The sequence below is a fragment of the Nycticebus coucang genome, chromosome 18 (assembly GCF_027406575.1).
Source record: "Nycticebus coucang isolate mNycCou1 chromosome 18, mNycCou1.pri, whole genome shotgun sequence".
Classification (NCBI taxonomy): Eukaryota; Metazoa; Chordata; class Mammalia; order Primates; family Lorisidae; genus Nycticebus; species Nycticebus coucang.
The window spans coordinates 45,077,610-45,091,470 of record NC_069797.1 but is presented as its reverse complement, the minus strand read 5'-3'; the positions used below and the strand labels follow the sequence as shown (position 1 = coordinate 45,091,470).

The window sequence follows — 13,861 nt, the reverse complement described above, 5'->3', positions numbered from 1 at the left end:
TCCATGTTCTACATCCACAACTCACAGTAGGTAATTCCAGCAGGCCTTGAGGAAGTCTGTTCTTGCTCTGAGCTTCAGACTTTTGATTGTTAGAGAGAAAAAGCTGTAACAACCCCACTTAGGAATCTGTCCTTCAAGGATATTCACTATGGCATTGCTGATAATAGCAAAAATTTAGAAGAAGTCTAAATGTCCATCAATGGGAAAATGGTTTGATAAATTATGATACATTCATATAACAGACTCCATGGAAGTTCTCAGAAGACAGAGGTAATCCCTAAGAGCTAATCTAGAGAAATGTACTTTATGGAGCTGTAATTTACATATTATGAGGATAAATCTCTATGCATTTTTGCAAATGTATTCATCTGTGTCAACATCCCCCAGATCAAAGTACAAAAACATTTCCATCATTAAGAATTTTCCTCATGTTCTTTTTCCATCAGTCCCTCCCTATCCACATAGAGGCAAATGCTATTTCAATGTCTGACATCATAGTTCTGTTATTTGTTCTTAAACTTCATATTTGTGGAATTTTAGAGTCTTTTTTTATTCCGCCATGTTGTTGCAAGTAACAGCAGTTTCTTTTCTATTCTTTTCTGTTATGGACTGAAAGTTTACATTCCCCACCTCCCACCCGCCAATTCATATGTTGAATCCTTCACACATACACCGTGACCCCAGTGTGACTATATTTGGAGATGGGGCCTCTAAGGAAGGAACTAGGTTAAAGGAGGTCATAAGGGTAGGGCCCTGCTAGTAGAATTAGTGTCCCGATGAGAAGAGACACGGAGAGCCTGGCCTCCACCACCATTTTGCCAGCACCTACCTTGGACTTCGCAGCCTTTAGAACAGCAGTATTGTGTTAGGGTAGCCTGGGCAGACTAACAGAGTTGCTGAGAAGTTTTCTATTATTTGTATACCATGGTTTGATGATCTATTCCTTATGGATGGACATACAGGCTGTTCCAGTTTTCGGTCATTGTGTATAAAAGTGTGACCATTCTTGTACAAGGCTTTCGTGCATATATGTGTGTACAAATATTATTTTTCTTGGGTATATTCCTAGGAATCAAATTGCTCTGTCATCTGGTAAGTGTATGTTTAACTTCATTAAAAACTGCCAGTTTTGGCTCTGTGCCTGTAGCACAGTGGTTACGGTGTCAGCCACGTAGACTGAGAATGGCGGGTTTGAACCCAGCCTGGGCCAACTAAACGACAATGACCACTGCAACAAAAAATAGCCGGGCGTTTTGGTGGGCGTCTGTAGTCCCAGCTGCTTGGAAGGCTGAGGCAAGAGAATCGCTTAAGCCCAGGAGTTTGAGGTTGCTGTGAGCTGTGACGTCACAGCCCTCTACCCAGGGCAACATAGTGAGACTCTGTCTCAAACAAAAACAAAAACAAAACTGTCAGTTTTCAAAGTGGTATGCTATTTCACATTCCTACCAGAAATATGTGAGAATTCTAGTGCCCTATAGTATTGCCAACGCTAGATGTTTTCAATCTTTTTAATTCTACGTGTTGAGTGCACGTAATAGTTCCTTTTGTGGTTTTAATTTGTGTTTTCCTGATGAAACATGATGAGGAGCACGTCTGCACATGGTTATTACGTGGGCAGGTATCGTCTTTTAAAATGCATTTTGAAGTCTTTTTTTTTTGAGACAGAGTCTCATTTTTATGGCCCTCAGTAGAGTGCCATGGCATCACACAGCTCACAGCAACCTCCAACTCCTGGGCTTAAGCGATTCTCTTGCCTCAGCCTCCCGAGTAGCTGGGACTACAGGCGCCCGCCACAACGTCCGGCTATTTTTTTTTTTTTTTTTGGTTACAGGCCGGGGCCGGGTTTGAACCCGCCACCCTCGGTATATGGGGCCTGCGCCTAACCAACTGAGCCACAGGCCCCGCCCCGCATTTTGAAGTCTTTTTGCCCTTTTTATGGGATTGTCATTGTCTTTTTCTTTTTAATCTGTTGTTTTTATACACAGCCCTCCATTTCCATTGGTTCTATATGCATGATTCAACCTATCTGAGACGGAAAAATTAAAAAGGGGCTGGGTACAAAGGAGCCTATAATCTCAGCACTTTGGGAGGCTGAGGTGGGAATATTGTTTGGGGCCAAGAGTTTGAGACCTACCTCAGCGACATAGTGAGATCCTAATTGTACAAAAATGTTTTAAAAACTTACCCAGGTGCAGCAGTGTGCATTTGTAGTCTCAGCTATTTAGTGGGCTGAGGCAGGAGGATTGCTGGAGCTCAGGAGTTCAAGGTTATAGTGAGCTATGATTAGGCCACTGCACTCCAGCCTGGGTGACAGAATGAGACACTGTCTCTAAAACAAACAAAAAAATCACAACATAATAATACAAAATAATATAAATTTTTTTTTGTGTGTGTGGTTTTTCTTTGGCCAGGGCTGGGTTTGAACCTGCCACCTATGGCATATGTGACCGGCACCCTACTCCTTGAGCCACAGGCGCCGCCCCAAAATAATATAAATTTTTAAAATATGGTATAACTATTTGCATATAATTTATATTAGGTATTATAAGTAATCTAGAGATAAAGTATATGAGAGAATATGTGTAGGTTACATGCAAATACCTTGCCTTTTATTTATTTTTATTTTTGCTGTGGTGTCACAGCTCACAGCAACCTCACACGCCTGGGCTTAAGTGATTCTCTTGCCTCAGCCTCCCAAGTAGCTGGGACTATAGGCACCTGCCACAATGCCTGGTTATTTTTTAAAGATGGGGTCTCACTCTTGCTCAGGCTGGTCTTGAACTCCTGAGCTCAGGTGACCCACCCATCTCTGCTTCTGTGATTACTGGGATTACAGGCATGAGCCACCACGCCCAGCTATACTATGCCATTTTATATGAGAGACTTGAGTATCTATGGATTTTGGTATCCATGGGGCTCCTGGAACCAACTTCCCATAATACTGAGAGATGACTATATCCTGGATATGAATCATTTGTCAGACAGAAGTATTGCAAGTGTTTCAAGTGTTTTCTTTTAGTCTGAGGTATATGTCTTTTCATTTTTTTAATTGTGTATTCTAAAAAACAAATTCTTAATTTGGAGGAAGTACAATTTATTTATTTTTCTTTTATTAATGCTTTTTGTGTCTCAAAAAAATAATCTTTGCTTACCCCAAAGTTGTGTTTGCCTGTTTTATCATAAAAGTTTTGTAGTTTTAGCTTTCACATCAAGGCCTCTAATCCATTTGGGTTAATTTTTGTGCATGCTGTAATGTTCGGGTTGAGTGTCATTATTTTCCATATGGACATCCAGTTGTTCCAGCATCGTATATTGAAAAGACCATCTTTTTCTCACTAAATTGCCTTTGAAACTTTGTCCAAATTCAGTTGAAGCTATTTGAGCATTTGCCTATTTCTAGATTCTCTATTCTATTTCCACTGATCTTTGTATCTACCCTCATTTCAATACCATACTAAGTTTTAAAAGGAGGTAATGTATGTGTTCCAATTTTGTTGTTTTCAATTTTTTTTTATTCTTGTAGGTCATTTGCATTTCCATATAAATTTTAGAATCATCAATCAAATTCTACCCCCCAAAAACCTACTGGGATTTTAGTTTAGCAATTACATTGATTTAGCAATTACATTGAATCTATACTTCAGTCTGTGGGAAAATTGACATCTTAATATTGAGTCTTCTAATCAATGGACATGGTATACCTTTTCCTTTATTTAGATCTTGAAAAGTTCCTCTCAGTCATGTTTTGTAGTTTCCAGTGTATATATCTTGGCTATATTTTATTAAAATTTTCCCTATGTATTTAATGTTTTTTGATATTTTTACAAATATATATTTATATATATATACACATATATACATACATATGCTTATATATGTATGCAAACACACACATACAGACAAGGTACAGATAAGGTCTCACTATGTTGCCCAGACTGGAGTGCAGTGGCATCATCAATCAATCCTCCTGCCTCAGCCTCCTGAATAGCTGGTACTACAAGGGCACACCACCATGTCCAGGTAATTTTTTTGTTTGTTTCCCCTAGCTATAGTGCATTATAACTCACAGCAACCTCAAACTCCTGGGCTTAAAAATCCTCCTGCCTCAGCCTCCTGAGTAGCTGGGACTACAGGCGCCTGCCATCACACTGGGCTAATTTTTCTATTTTTATTAAAGGTAGGATCTTGCTCTTGCTCAGGCTGGTCTCAAAATCCTGAACTCAAGCAATCCACCTGCCTTGGCCTCCCAGAGTGCTAGGATTACAGGTATGAGCCACCACTCCTGGCCCTAAAATTCCCTTCCCTTCCCTTTTTTCTTCTTTCAGACAGTCTGACTTTTTTGCCCCTGGTAGATTGCCATGGCATCATAGCTCATAGAAACCTCAATCTCCTGGGCTTGAGCAATCCTCTTGCCTCAGCCTCCCAAGTAGCTGGAACTCCAGGCACCCACCACAACGCCCGGTTATTTTTATTTATTTATTTTATAAGAGTCTCACTATTGCCTTTAGTAGAGTGCCGTGGTGTCACAGCTCACAGCAACCTCAAACTCTTGGACTTAAATGATTCTCTTGACCCAGCCTCCCAAGTAGCTGGGACTACAAGCGTCCACCACAACACCCAGCTATTTTTCTGTTGCTTAGCTGGCCTGGGCTGGGTTCGAATTTGCCAGCCTCTGTGTACGTGGCTGACACTGTAACCACTGTGCTACAGGTGCCGAGCCCTGTTATTTTATTTTTTTAGAGATGAGTTCTCACTCTTGCTCAGGCTGGTCTCCAACTCCTGAGCTCAAGCAATCCACCCACCTCAGCCTCCTAGAGTGCTGGGATTATAGGCGTGAGCCACTGCGCCTGGCCTAACCTTTTTTTTTCTTATAATGTCCTTGTCAGATTTTGAAATCAGATTTTGAAATCATTTTGAAACTTTATGCTAAGTTAGGAATTGTCTTCCCTTCCTCTGCATATGTTTGTGTAATATCGGTATTATTTCTTCTTTAAATTTTTAATATATAGAATCCACCAGTGAAAGCTTAACGGGATTGTAGTTTTCTTTTTTTTTTTTTTTTTTGTAGAGACAGAGTCTCACTTTATGGCCCTCGGTAGAGTGCCGTGGCCTCACACAGCTCACAGCAACCTCCAACTCCTGGGCTTAAGCGATTCTCTTGCCTCAGCCTCCTGAGTAGCTGGGACTACAGGCGCCCGCCACAACGCCAGGCTATTTTTTTGTTGCAGTTTGGCCGGGGCTGGGTTTGAACCCACCACCCTCGGTATATGGGGCCGGCGCCTCACCGACTGAGCCACAGGCGCCGCCCGGGATTGTAGTTTTCTTTGTGGGAAGGTTTTAAATTATGAATTCAATTTTTTAATAGACATAGGATGATTCAGATTTTTTACTCCTTCTTGGGTCAGTTTCAGGAAGTCTTGTTTTTCAAGGAGATTTTCCATTTTCTCTAAGGCATTGAATTTATTGTTGTAAATTAGAGTCAAGGAGTAACAGGGACCAGATTTGCCCTTCTGCCTGGAGCAACTAACAAAATAGAAATGCAGGAGGGTAGGACATTGGGCAACAATGGCTAATGACAATTGAGATTACGGAAGCAAAAAAGATGAGCCTCCTACCATTTCCCCAATCCAGGCCTTAGAACAGGGAGGGACACAACACACAGCCAGCAATTTACCTGAGTTGAGGATACAAAGTTGAATGTCTTGCAAAGTTAGACTTTGCAAGGGGGAATATTAGAGAGGATAAGTTGCAATAGGGGGCAGGGAGAGAGTTCTTGAATCTTCAGCTAAATTCTGGTGCATGGATATGAGAAAACTGTGAGACTGAAAAAGGAATTACCCCAAAGCATGAGAGAGAACACCTCCTGAAGCTTACCCGAGACTGGGATTTGTTCCTGCTGCTACTAGAACAGAAGCCTCATCATTCAGAGAAAATACTCCATTGAGTCCTTGGAAAAGTTTTACCTCCAGGAATGGGGCAAAATTAGCCCTCGATTAAAAGCTGCTGTGGTTCCACCAGACAAAGCTTAAAAACAAACACTGAAAGAATTGAACTGTCTCTAAGTTAATCATATTACAGAACAAAGGCCAAGAATATATAATATTAAATACAAAGGAGAAAACGGGTAATAATTTTTCGTTACATTCTTATAGTATGATTGATGTAGAGATTCTAGATTTTTAAAAAATCTTTTTCTAAAGAGCGTTGAATGTTATTTAAATTTTGATAGGTCACCTTGCTCTTATTGAGGTTTGGGCTAAGCAGTCTTTGTGAAGGTGGGTCAGTTTCGGTTTCACCCTCATTCCTGGGGCGTATCCCTTACTCCTGGAGCACAGTTCTAACTCCTCTCACAGGTTCTGAGTCTCTCCGCTCTGGCTGGGTCAGTACCCCAAAGTCTCTGCAGTATCATTCAATCTCTGAAATCTCTGTTCACCCATCAGTCCTTGGGCAGGTAGCTGTTCTCTATCTGACCTTGTGAAATACCACCCTGGGCATAGGCAGCTCAGGACTTCCCTTTAGGAAGCGCTGCACAGATTTCTGGGATGCCTTGTCTGTAGTTCTCTCTGCCCTGTACCCCACCAGCTCTATACCTTGGCAGTACTGAACTCTGATTTGTTTTCTCCACCAGACCCTTGTTTTTTCTGCCCAGTGCAACTGCTGCTCTGTGCTTGGGCTCCACGTGTGTCTACTGCGCGCTGGAAACCACTCTCCCCGGCAGGAAGCCAGCTGAGTATGGGGCTGCACCTGAGCTACCCTTTCCTCTAGGACCCAGCTCAGTTCTTGCCCAATGCCTGCAATCAGTTACTTCTTATCCTCTGTTTATGTTTATAGTTATTTGTAGTTAAGGTTGATACCAGTTACTAAGTCATGGATGAAACTGGAAAATCTGTGATATACAGTAGAAACTCCATAGTTAACCACCTTCCTACACTGACCACCTCCTTACGCTGACCTAATTTTCATAGACTGGACATGCACCACATGTATCAGTATAGTCAGCTTCCTTCCTTAGGTTGACCGCCTCTATATGTTGACCAGTTTGTTACAGTCCCTTACAAAGGTTCTACTGTATTTTGATTCATTCATTTTTACTGAGATAAGATCAATTATTTTATTTTATTTTATTTTGGAGACAGAGTCTTGCTCTGTCACTTTAGGTAGAGTGCTGTGGCATCATAGCTCACAGCAACCTCAGACTCTTGGGCTTGAGCAATTCTCTTGCCTCAGCCTCCGGAGGAGCTAGGACTACAGGCACCTGCCACCCGCCACATCACCCGGCTAGTTTCTTTCTTTATTTTTAGTAGAGACGAGGTCTTGAACGCCTGAGCTCAAGCAATCCACCTGCCCAGGCCTCTCAGAGTGCTAGGTGGCACGAGCCACCGCGCCCAGCCAAGATCAACCGTTTTAAAGTGAACAGTTCAGTGGCACCAGAACATTCACAGTGCTGTGTGACCACCACTTCTCTCTAGTTCCAAAACATTTTCATCACTCCCAAATGAAACCCCATATTAAGCAGCCCCTGGAAACCATCCATCTTCTGTTTCTCTGGATTTACCTCTTCTAGATAATTCATAAAAATGGAGGCTTATGGTCTGTGGCCTTTTCTGTCTGTCTTCTTTCACTTAGCATGTTTTTGAGGTTTGTTCACACTGTACACATGTCAAGACTTCACTCCTTTCTGTGACTGAATAATACTCCGCCGTGTGTAAATACCACAATTGGTGTGTCCATTCATTAGTTGATGGAGGTAGGTTGTTTCTACAGATTGGCTGTCGGAAATGATGTTGCTCCAAACGTGAGTGTACAAGTATTTGTTTGAGTACACAAGTATTTGAGTACCTGGTTTCAATTTTTGGCTGTAGACCTAGGAGGTGAATTGCTAGGTCGTTCTCTGATAATTCTCTGTTTAACTTTTTGAGGAACTGCCAAATTGTTTTGCACAATGGCCAGACCATTTTACATTTTCACTAGGAATGTCCAAGCCTTCTGATTTTTCCACATCTTGCCAGACATTTATTATTTTTCATTTTTTAAAATTACAGTCATTCTGGTGGGTATGAAGTGGTATCTCACTGTGGTTTGGATTTTTTTTTTTTTTTGACACAGAGTCTCACTTTGATGCCATTGGTAGAGTGCTGTGGCGTCACGGCTCACAGCAACCTCTAACTCTTGGAATCAAACAGCTCTCTTGCCTCAGCCTCCCGAGCAGCTGGGACTGTTGGCGCCCACCACAATGTGTGGCTATTTTTAGAGGCGGGGGTCTCCCTCTTACTCAGGATGGTCTAGAACTCCTGAGTTCAAGCAATCCACCCACTTTGGCCTCCCAGAGTGCTAGAATTACAGGCGTGAGCCACTGCACCCAGCACTGTGGCTCGGATTTGAATCTAAATAAGGACCGATGATGTCGAGCATCTTTTTGGCCATTTGTATAAATTTAGAGTAACGCTGCCTGGCTCGTATCCCAGTCCTGCTACTTATTCCCTACACAGCCTTGGGCAAGTTACCTAATCTCTCTATGACTTGGTTTCCTTGTCTGTAAATGCAGATGAATGAAATGAGAATATGTGAGAAGGGCTTAGAACAGTGCTCTGGAGCATTGCAGGTACTTATTAGGTATCTGTTTTTTCTACGATAATAATTTTAACAATGAGTAGCAGATATATTGAATTTATGCATAGAAGAGATGTCTTAGCTCGGCCCGGTGGCTCACCCCTGTAATCCTAGCACTCTGGGAGGCCCAGGGAGGTGGATTGCTTGAGCTAAGTTCAAGACCAGCTTGAGCAAGAGTGAGACCCCATCTCTAAAAATAGCTGGGTGTTATGGCATGTTCCTATAGTCCCAGCTAGTTAGGAGGCTGAGGTAAGAGGATCTCTAGAGCCCAAGAGTTTGAGGTTGCTCTGAGCTATGATGCCTCGGCATGTATGAGACTCTAACACACACACACACCAAACAGAAAAGATGTCTTTAGCAGGGGTCCTCAAACTTTTTTAACAGGGGGCCAGTTCACTGTCCCTCAGACTGTTGGAGGGCCAGACTATAGTTTAAAAAAAAACAAACTATGAACAAACTCCTATGCACACTGCACACATCTTATTTAGAAGTAAAAAAACAAAATGGGAACAAATACAATCACACCACCACATGTGGCCCGCGGGCCGTAGTTTGAGGACCCGTGCTGTAAGCAAAGATGGTTAATTGCTCACAGGGGGATGGGGATACTATTTTTAGAAAATTCATACAGTTTTGTATTGTTTGAATTTGTTTAAATAAGTGTGTATTAAAGAATAAACATTTTGGGACTGAGCACCGTGACTCACCTGTAATCCCAGCACTCTGGGAGGCCCAGGATGAATTGCTTGAGCTCACAAGTTTGAGACCAGGCTGGGCAAGAGCGAGACTTCATCTCTAAAAATAACTGGGCATTGTGGCAGGCGCCTTTAGTCCCAGCTACTTGAGAGGCTGAGGCAAGAGGATCACTGGAACCCAAGAGTTAGTCCCAGCTACTTGGGAGGCTGAGGCAACAGGATCACTGGAACCCAAGAGTTTGGGTTTGCTGTGAGCTTTGACACTACAGTACTCTATCCAGGGTGACAAAGTGAAACTCTGTCACAAAAAAGTTAATAAATAAATACAATTTTAAAGTTTAATTATGTAAAAATCATGGGCTTTTCTGCTTTAAAATTTAACTTTAATCTTAACTTTCAACCCAGGGCTCTTTACAGTTGCCAGATGGCCTTCAGCATGAGGCAGCTTTGCAAGGAGGAGCTGTGAGGTGGGCCTTGTGTACCTCTCACAGATTCTCGGGCCAGTCCCCATCTCTGTTCTCCTTCTACTCAGAGCTTCCTCAGTTCCCGAAACACCTTGCTTCCTCGTGCTCGGGGGACTTCCCATTCAATGTTCACTCCACCTGTCAGGATTCCTGCTCGAGATTCCACCCTATTCCCTGTTCATCCTCCTTCCAAATCCCTCTTCCAGGCCGGGCTGTTCCTCTCTCATCTCTGTCACCCAAGTTTGCATCTTGTCACACCCTGCTGGGAATTGCATCTGTCTTCTGTGATGGTGAGTGCTTGGGACAGGGACTGCATTTACTGCCATCTTGGTTTGTGGTCTCACTCCAAAGGGTAGCACACAGCCCGGAACATGGGAAGTGCCCAAAGCACTTGTTTAGTGAACAAATACAAGAAGGAGAAGTGTGGTTCTCCCGTCAGAAGCCCAGCCTTCAGCCTTCAAATGCATGTCCTGGCTTATTTGATATATAACTCCATGCCTTATAGACATGGGGCTTTAAGGATTAAAAGAAAATCCTCTAGAGGAAATTTCCCCAAATGGAAAGCTAAGTAGACTGTAGACCCTTGCCCCTTCGTACAATAGAGCTGCCTACAGATTCCCAAAGAACTGATGAATATCGCCCTTCCAATTCTCTTGGGTATTGTCGAAGGATCATTTCCTTCTTTGAAATAAGCAAGATGTGTTTCCTACCCCCTAAAGCTTATGAGTCTCAAAACACACACCCCCTCAAGTTCCAGTGGCAGGGCAGCTCTTCTTAAAAAGAGTGAAAATTATTAGAAAAAGACTTTTACCTCCTTGAGGAGGAAAAAAAGATCTCCAAGTTTCCAAAATTTCTAGAAGAAAAATGTTAAGATGTACTGAGTGTCTGGTATGTATTTCTAGAAGACATTGCAGGGCTAAGAGGCTAACACTGAGTGAGGTCTCTGAACATCCTTTAGAACAGTGTTGCACAAATGAGCCACCATCAGTCACCTCAGCAGAACAAATGAGCTCAGAAAGGGGCCCAGCCACAACAGCCCATCCCTCCACACGCCAATGTCCAGATCACAGCATTAACACTAAACTTAATCTCATTGTGGGTTATTGTTATCGTTATTGGTGTGAGTTACTGTAACTCTCATCATCTTTGGCTTCTATGTTTTCTGCTGTGTATGTTTTGGTTGTTGCAGGGATGATGGGGTTGAGTGGGTATTGTACTTGCGATTTAAGAAAATCTTTCTCATGGTGTTTATGAGATTATAGTAAAAATAAAAAATGGCTTTTGCTGTTCTGAGTAAACAGGTAATAAGAGTTGTAGGTGCAGGGACAATGAGGATATTGGAGAGTTTCCTGTGGGTGAGGCACCCATCGCAGCCCACCTAGGGGAGATGCTCAGCTTGACCTCTCCCACCCACACCAAGGAGACTACCCACCCCTTGAGCTCAGCTGCCTCAGATCTCACAAGAGATGAGCAGAATGTCTTGCTAAGCACCTCTGTGTCTTCTGAGCGTATTCAGCACTTAACAGACTGTGGTGGCTGAGAGGTTGGCATTGTCTAGCTCCCACGAGGCTTCAGGTGCCAGTGCAGGTTGAAGCTGATGTCCCTTGAGTTTGTTAGAGCAGCCAACAATGTGATCTGGCCTTCCAAGAGGGTTTCATATCTTCTTTTTAAGGTCTAAGACAGACCTGGGCATCTCAAACTGCCAATACTATTAATATTAATCATTATTATTGCCATAGCTAACATTTATTTATTATTATTATTGTTTTTTTTTTTTTAGGAAATAAAATCACTTTAGTGTTGTACCTTTCATTCTGAAAGGTCATTACAGTATCGTTTGTGGAATTCAACACAGAAAGATGCCACTGGACGGCCATGTTTTAGGGATCCCTGAGATGAGGGACTCTTGCCAGTCAGGCTGGGCAGTCTGGAGGGGCCCAGGTGGGCTGCGGCTGGTAGGAAGTGCAGAGCAGCCAGGCTCAGGCAGGCAGTACCACGCAGAGGCTGGGCCACCTCAGCACTGGTCTGCAGAGGGTGGGAGGGTCCCAGCATTTCCACATCCTGAAAGCAATATATCAACTGTTTCTTTAGTTCTCTTCCACTGTGTTCTGGACAAGGCCTGTGAACCTCCTTCCAGTTTCCTAAAGAGCTTGCAGAGTGTAGAAAGGAGGCACAAGGGCTGTAGGCCCAGCTGCAGTTAAAACTGGCTGAGGGGACCAAGGTGGTTGTTCTTACACCTAGCCAGGCTCTTCCCCATACTTGAGAAACTAGGGGTGAGCGCCTCTGGGAAGCCCAGCCAGGTCTGATGAGAAGGTCCTTTTGGTGAAGTCTGAACTCCCAAGTGAGCTTTTCTGAACTCTCCAGGCATGGAACATTCTGCCAGCACCAATTCTCCGTAGGGTTGCTGATTCCTATTTCTATCCATCTTGATAGTCATGGAAAAGCAGGCCACTTGAAGTGCAGTGAGCACAGTGCTGGCCGGAGTTGTGGGCCAGCCACCTGTCGGGCAGGCCTTAGCCTCGCCAACAGGAAGCAGCTTGGAAAACAGTACTTGTAGCCCCTGCTTCATTCTGCCTCCCACAGCAACAGTCCCCGCCAGCTGATGCAGGAAGGAGCTTCATTTCAGGAAGTGTTTCTAACTTCTGTCACAGGGTAGGTCACTGCAGATGGCTTGTCCTTTTTCTGTCATCACCAGATCTTCCTTTTTGGTGTTGACACAGGGGTCCAAACACTAACATCTCTTATGTTTTCACAAGGCCCATAAATTGGGAGGGTCTGGGCACATTGTTTCTTTCTGCAACACCCTAGAATGATGGGGAAGTTGCAGGTCTTAGTCTGGGAGGGCTGGGCCATGAAATCTTTTGCTGAAGGTAGTCATTTGAGCCATTCTCAAAGAATGGTTTCTTCTCTTTTCCAGCTACTCCTAGCAGTGGGGGTGGAGGGCAATTTCTCTGAGGCTTTGGAGTCTAGACCATGTGTGATCAGGGGAGTGGCACAGGGCCCAGCTGGGGCAGAAGGGGGTATGAGCATGTGGGAGGGCCCTCAGCTTCAGCCAACAAGTAACCAGGACTCCCCTTTGCCTCATCAGAAGAAGAGCTCCTCACAGATCCTGCATGTGTCCTTAGGCACCGTCATGGTGTAGCCCACGGTTCTTGGGTCTGTGAAGATCTCATGGTCATTGCCACCTGGCATGGTTTTGTCTCCAAAGAAATAAATGGTCTTATAACCATCATTTTCCACGTGTATCAGGCAATACCTCTTGTCCCATCCATCAGGAAAGACATCAAAGCTGATCTGGCCTCTTATGGAAAATGTGAGGTCTTTTCCTGCAAACTCTTTCCATAGGTCAACTACAGATTTTTGTCTTATATTTTATTTTTTATCGAGTTAATAGAACTCAATGCGTTCTTCCTGGCTGCAGCTCCTTCCAATAGGGGACACATTTAACATCCCATTGTGGAATTCAGAAAGTACCCCTCTTCTTTGGGAGTTTAATTTTTGCAATATAGCTCAGACAGTAGTTGATTAAATCTTGGATTAGAGCCTCACCCAGGTGACCCTGAATATTCTGTTTACACAACAGCTTCCCATCTTTGTATGCTACCAAACCATTTTCTAGAAACACGTAATCATATTTTTCAACCACATCATTTTCCAGCTGCTCCTGCATTTTCTCAAAGTCCGACCTGCCTACCACTCCAATTTTGATCTTCTGCCTCAATTTTTGCAGAAATCCATCCATTTCTTTGGTAATCTTCTGCCGCAGAGCTGTCAGGGTCCCATCCAAGTCAAAGAGGCAGAGTGCTGGGCCTGGTGCCGCCATGACCCCGGTATCCACCCTCATCTGTCTGAAAGTACTCGTTGGCACCAGGAAACTCCTATTAATATATTTTTTTGAGACAGAGTGTCACTCAGTCACCCTGGGGTTGAGTGCCATGGCATTATAGCTCACAGACAGTGAGATGGAGTCTTCCTCTTGCTCAGGCTGGTCTTGAACTCCTGAACTCAGGTGATCCACCCTCCTGGGCCTCCCAAAGTGCTAGGATTGTAGGGTTGAGACACTGTGCCTGGTGTAGCTAACATTTATTGAGT

The 13,861-nt window shown here is 43.6% G+C and overlaps 1 pseudogene; it reads right to left on the bottom strand.

Annotated features, from left to right (window-relative positions):
* Positions 1 to 12,853: 12,853 nt before the first annotated feature.
* Positions 12,854 to 13,631, bottom strand: LOC128571094 (phosphomannomutase 2-like; annotated as a pseudogene).
* Positions 13,632 to 13,861: the final 230 nt, after the last annotated feature.